The following is a 7,110-nucleotide window of genomic DNA, read 5'->3' on the forward strand; positions in this document are numbered from 1 at the left end:
TGAGTTGTAAAGAGGGAGAATCAGGAATTGATGTGAAAATCATGTCCACATCCAGAGATGGTGATGGAGAATTTGGTGGTTGGTGTGTGTTAATTATGAGAGAATGGGGCTGTGACTCCACATTTGTTGGAGCCACATCAAGCTGAATTTGTGAAGGCATAGATACAAGTGATGGTATCTGTGCAGTGTGTGCACCCAGTGATGAAACTAGGGTTTTGACCTTCTTTCTTCTTGTGAAGGCTTTTACAGGTGAGTGTATGGCTTTAGTGTCCCTCCCTCTTTTGTTCTGTGTCCCTGGTTGGGGACTATTTTCAATAGCTACACCCTTTCGGGAGGGTGCAACTAGGGATGAGTTTGAATCCTTTTCAACCACCACAGTTTTTTGAGAAACTGTGGCTTGGCTAGCTTGGGTACCACTCACCTCTCCTACCTTATTCTGGGGGTTTTCTTTATGTTCACCCCTCCCCTCACCACTAACACCCTGTTCACTCCCCTCGGGGTTTATGGTAGTTGTTACAACTGTTGTCTTTTGAGAGACAACAGAGGTGGCTTTCTTTGACTTGGGTTTTGAAATTTTAGGTTTGGTGGCCTTGGTAGGAATCTGTTGGGGCATTGACACAGATCCCATGGCCACTCTTGAAGGCAAAGAAATGACGGGGTTGGAAGTAGTAGGAGTTGAAGAAATATTTACCTCACTTACCCGAGGTGCAACCATTATTTAAATTTTGGATTTTTCGTTATTTAAATTGGTAAGTATACCAATGGAACCTTACTGTTGAGGTCAATTCTTAAAATGTCTGCAAGGACTCTCTTCTCTTGTACCCAGCACTTGAGCTTATTACTCTCATTATTTATGACCAAACCTTCAGCAATATGGTTAGCCAATAACATAAAGAATCTAGCATAATAGATGTTATGAGTTCTATTAGCCTTGTTACCTAACCTAGTACCTAATTCTAGCATAACATAGTTGCTAAAATTATAGTACCTATCAGAAACCAGCATATAGAGCATATTAACAAGAGCTGAAGTTATTGCATCAAAATTACTAATTTTCCCAGAGAAAACCTTGATAAAGGCATCACTGAGAAAACTCCACTCCTTCCTAAGGCCTTTTCTCTTAATACTTCCTAAACTAGTAGAATCAAGGGAATAACCTATGAAATCTAACATGCTAGATACATCATTATCAGTGTGTGGTGTCATGGCATTGTTTTCAGGTAATTTAAAATAGGACTGTATATCATCAGAGTTAATACAGTAATCCTTACCTTTGAGAGAGAAGGAGATGGTCATATCAGTAGAGTTGAACTCAGCAGTTATCCAAATCTCCTCAACTACCCCATAGTAAATCATTGGGGCCTCCAGTATTGCATAACTCAGTTTGCAGTTCTTGATGAAATCCATCATCTTATGATAATCTGAGTGGGCTTCATTCTTTTCCACCAAAGATACGAAATTGTTCTTCTCATAGACAAACCCAGATTGGGACATTATCTTTACTACTGATGCCATTATTATGGGTAGAAGTTGCAGAGAAAAGTTAAAAGTTTTGGGAGAGAAAGAGAGTACAAGCTTTTGAAATTTCAAGAAAGCGTAAAGTGAAAATAAGAATTCAAAGGGACTTTTATACTTTCTCAAATTAAAACAAAAAAGAGAATGATTAAACAATATTTTTTAAGTAAATTACAGCCGTTTAAGAATTAAAGAAAAACTGTATGTATTCTAAAAACTGCCTTTAATACAAATACATACAACTGTATATATATGTATCAACGGTTAAGAAAATAGAATCAACGGTTGTGATCCACTTGAATCGACTGATGTGACACTTCAACGGATGAGGTAAACGGTCATCCATTGAAGATTAACACAGTTCTATCCGTTGAATGATAAAATTTCCAGAAAAGTATTTGTCTTTCAACGGATAATGAACATCCGTTGATAGAACAACTTTGCCTTTCAACAGATAGAAAATATCCATTGATAGAATAAACTTTACTTAAAGCCAACTTTGCTCTTGTAACAAATTCATTTCAGGCTGCATTACAAATTACAATTTGGACATGAATTTAAGAAAAAATAAGCATATCTAGCTCACTTACCAATCTTGTGAATGTTGATTCATCAAGTGGCTTGGTAAATATGTCTGTAATTTGTTTTTCACTTGGAACAAAATGAAGTTCCACTACCATTCATTACATATTCCCTTATGAAGTGGTACTTGATGTCAATGTGCTTGGTTCTTGAATGCTGCACTGGATTTTCAGTAATGGCAATAACACTTGTGTTGTCACAGAATATTGGAATTTTGTCAACATTTAGCCCATAGTCAAATAGTTGATTCCTCATCCATAATATCTATGCACAATAACTACCAGCAGCAATGTACTCAGCCTCAGCTGTTGATGTAGAAACATAATTTTGCTTCTTACTGAACCATGACACAAGCTTATTCCCCAGAAATTGACAGGTGCCAGTTGTAATTTTCCTTCCTATTTTGCAACCTACATAATCTGCATCTGAGTAGCCAATTAGATCAAAACCAGACTCTCTAGGGTACCAAATTCCTAGATTTGGAGTCCCTTTGAGATATCTGAAAATTCTTTTAATAGCAACTAAGTGAGATTCTCTAGGATCCGCTTGAAATCTAGCATAAAGACATGTAGCAAACATTATATCAGGTCTACTAGCAGTTAAATATAGAAGTGAACCAATCATGCCTCTATAGCTTGTAATGTCCACAAACTTTTCAGCCTTGTTTAATTCAAGCTTAGTGGCAGTAGCCATGGGAGTTTTTGCAGATGAACATTCCATTAAGTCAAACTTCTTTAAAAAGATCATAAATATATTTAGTTTGACTAATGAAAATTCCACCACTAACTTGTTTAACTTGTAAACCAAGAAAATAAGTTAGCTCTCCCATCATGCTCATTTCATATTTACTTTTCATTAAATTAGCAAACTTTTTACAAAGTTTATCATCTGTAGAACCAAATATAATATCATCTACATAAATTTGAACAAGTATTGTAGAGCTATTAACATTTCTAAAGAAAAGAGTTTTGTCAACAGTACATCTAGTGAAGTGATTATCTAGAAGAAATTTTGACAAAGTCTCATACCAGGCTCTAGGTGCTTGCTTTAGTCCATAGAGTGCTTTCAACAGATAATACACATGGTCTGGAAAATTTGGATCTTCAAACCCTGGAGTTTGACTCACATAGACTTCTTCCTCCAATTCTCCATTCAGAAATGCACTCTTGACATCCATTTGATAGACTTTGAAATTGGCATGGGCTGCATAGGCTAGAAAAATTCTGATGGCTTCAATTCTTACAACAGGAGCAAATGTCTCATCAAAATCTATTCCATCTTGTTGAGAGTAGCCCTTGGCAACCACTCTAGCTTTATTCCTTATGACAATGCCATTTTCATCCATCTTGTTTCTGAATACCCATTTTATGTAAATAGAACTCTTGTTCTTTGGCTTAGGTACCAGCTTCCATACTTTGTTCCTCTCAAATTGGTTTAGCTCCTCTTGCATAGCTAAAATCCAATCTGGATCTAATAGAGCTTCTTCCACTCTCTTAGGATCCTCCTGTGATAGAAAACTACTGTATAGACATTCATCTTGAGTAGCCCTTCTAGTTTGCACTTTAGATGTTGCATCACCAATGATCAGTTCAAAGGGATGGCTCTTGGTCCATTTCCTTTGAGGTGGTAGATTAGCTCTAGATGAGGTGGCCTCAGTGTGTCATGGTGTGAGATAGAGTATTGATTAGTTGAAACTCCCCCTGAGTTGTTGGTCATTTGCAAGGAACTCGGAGTTCTATCAACTGATGATGTAATTTGATTATCCATTGATGAACTATGATCAACGGATGCTCCATTATGTACTTCAACGGATGATGCACTTTGTCTTTCAACGGATGCTGCATTACTTCTGTCAACGGATGCTGAGTTATGACTTTCAACTGATGCAGCATTTTGTGCATTATCCAAAGGCAAATTTTGAATCCTTTTTGAAGTATCTTCTCCATCATTCTCATATTCACTGTCATCACAATATATCTCAATGTTGTCAAATTTGAGTCCTTCATGGTGTCCCTCATCTGTTAGTCCATCAATCTTTTTATCATCAAACACAACATGCACAGATTCCATAACAATGTGGGTTCTTAGATTGTAGACCCTATATGATTTTCCAGCAGAATAACCAACAAATATCCCTTCATCAGACTTTGCATCAAACTTGCCTTTGTGATCTGGTTGGTTCCTTAGAATGTAGCATTTGCAACCAATGACATGAAGGAAGTTTAAGGTTGGTTTTATTCTCTTGAACAATTGATAGGGTGTCATGCCTTTTGCCTGATTAATTAGAGAAATATTCTGAGTGTAACATGCACAGGTAACAGCCTCAGCCCAAAAATATGTTGGGAGTTTTGACTCTTCAAGCATTGTTCTTGCAACTTCAATTAGTGATCTGTTCTTCCTTTCCACCACACCATTTTGTTGTGGAGTCCTTGGAGCTGAGAACTCATGCATGATCCCATTTTCTTCACAAAACAACCTCATGGTAGAATTCCTGAACTCAGTTTCATTGTCATTCCTGATATTCCTTACTTTGAAATCTGGATGATTGTTGACTTGCTTGATATGATTGCTAATGATTTCAATAGCTTCATCCTTTGAACCAAGAAAATAAGTCCATGAAAACTTTGAGAAATCATCTACAATCACTAGGCAATATCTTTTTCTTGAAATTGACAATACATTGAATAGTCCAAAAAGATCCATGTATAGCAGTTGTAATGGTTCATCAATTGATGATTCAAGCTTCTTACTGAATGATGCTCTCTTTTGTTTTCCTTTCTGACAAGCATCACACAGTCCATCCCTTGAGAATTCCATTAGAGGCATTCCTCTAACTAAGTCCTTTTTTACTAGATCATTTATTGTCTTGAAATTCAAATGGGACAGCTTCTTGTGCCATAGCCAACTTTCATCTTGACTTGCTTTGCTAAAAAGACAAGTTATTGATTCTGCATATGTAGAGTTGAAGTCAGCCAAGTACACATTTCCTTTTCTAACTCCAATTAGAACCACTTTGTTGTCCTTCTTGCTAGTAATAACACAGGCTTCAGAATTGAAGGAAAAAGTATTCCCTCTGTCACATAGTTGACTGATGCTCAATAGATTGTGTTTGAGACCATCAACTAGTGCAACTTCATCAATGATGACATTTTTCTTTGAAATAAAGCCATATCCCATAGTGAACCCTTTGTTGTCATCTCAAAAGGTTATGCTAGGGCCAACTCTCTCCTTGAACTCTGTGAGCAGGGTGAAATCTCCTGTCATATGCCTTGAACAACCACTGTCCAAGTACCAAAGATTCCATCTTTTTCCCTGCACACAACAAAATCAAATCAAGTTGGTTTTGGTACCCAAGTTTCCTTGGGTCCAGCCTTGTTAGTCTTTTCCCTAGACTTCACACTTCCTGCACCTGTTGACTTAGGTAACTTTGAGTCAACCTTGGTCTCAGATGTAGATGGTTGAAGTGTAGGGTTAGTCACAGAATCATTTAGCACATTTGGTTGAATTTGATAAGGCATGGATTGTGCAAATATGTTATTCCATATAGGCATGTTGTATGGCATTTGAGGCATACTAAATGCAGTAAAATAAGGATTATTAATATATGGCATGTTTGCAAAATGTGCATGAGGATTCTGTTGAGACAGAACAGGCATGGCATGCAATGGTGACATAGAGATGTTAGGCATGGAAGGAGTTAAAGGCATGGGAGCATTCTTAACAGATTTGCAGTTAGCAGATAGATGATGAACACTACTACAATGCACACAACTTTTCCTAGGGGCATACTTATCAGGTGTGTAATTGTTATGTTTGTTAATCCCTACCTTCCCATTTCTATTTGATTTTCTTTTGGTTTCCTTTTTATCCTCAACCAACTTAAGCCTATTCTTCAACTGATCTAAAGTCATGTGTCCTATATTCACCTTACTAGCATCTTTGGATGTGCTAGCTTCTTCTTTGACAAAGTTCTTCGAAATTGAACCAAACTTCCTACTGAGATTTTTTAAATTATCCTTTTTAGAATCATTTTCATGTTTCAACTGATGAGCCTTCAATGGATGCTCCTTTTCTTCTTTCAACGGATGACTTTCATCATCCGTTGATTCCACATCCGTTGACAGTCCATCAACCAATTCCATTTCCTTTTTGTTTTTCTTCCAGGCATTCTCACATAATGATTCAATTCCTTGAACTTTGACAATTTGAGCACTAACATCCCTAGATATTTTCCAGGCCTTGATTACCTCTTGCTCATGTTCTAGTTGTTTAGAAAGAATTTCTACTTTCTTAACAGACTCTTCTAGTTCACTCTCAACAGATAAACATTTGATTTTAATCTTTTCAAGCTCAATTACCTTACCCTCTAACATAACATTCCTATCACTTAAGAACAAATTATTCTCTTTAATTCTCATGTTCTCTTTAGTCAGTGATTTAAGAGAAATACGTAAATGATACAATTCAGTAGACATATCATTTATAGCTTCATTGCATTCATCTTTAGAAAGATGAGAGAGGTCAGTAGTGATTATCTGGTTGCTTGATGAACTAGTTTCATTCTCATCAGAATTATCCATCAGGGCTAAGTTGACATACTCCATATCATCATCTTCATTGGCTCCATCAGCTACCCAGTCATTTTCCTGAGTCAGAAAAGTCCTTTCCTTTTGTTTGAGCAATTCGAAATCTTTCTTTTTGTAATCCACTTGCTCAAATTTCTTCTTTAGAAGTTGGCTTTCTGCACTCACTTGCAAAGTGTCCACTTGTGCCACAGTTAAAACACTTGAACTTAGACTTGTCCACCATGTTCTTGTTTGGCTTAGTGGCTCTAGTGTTTTTCTTGAATTTCATCTTTGCAAATCTTCTAGACAGAAAGGCCAGATGTTCATCAACATCATTAGAGTCATCTTGATTGGAATTGTCTTCAACCTCAGTTGCTTGCTCATTTCCCTTGCTTGATTCTGATTTGCTTGTGCCAATTTTGAGACTTGGAATTGTCTTTTCTTCATT

The sequence above is a fragment of the Apium graveolens genome, chromosome 8 (assembly GCF_009905375.1).
Source record: "Apium graveolens cultivar Ventura chromosome 8, ASM990537v1, whole genome shotgun sequence".
NCBI classification, from domain to species: domain Eukaryota; kingdom Viridiplantae; phylum Streptophyta; class Magnoliopsida; order Apiales; family Apiaceae; genus Apium; species Apium graveolens.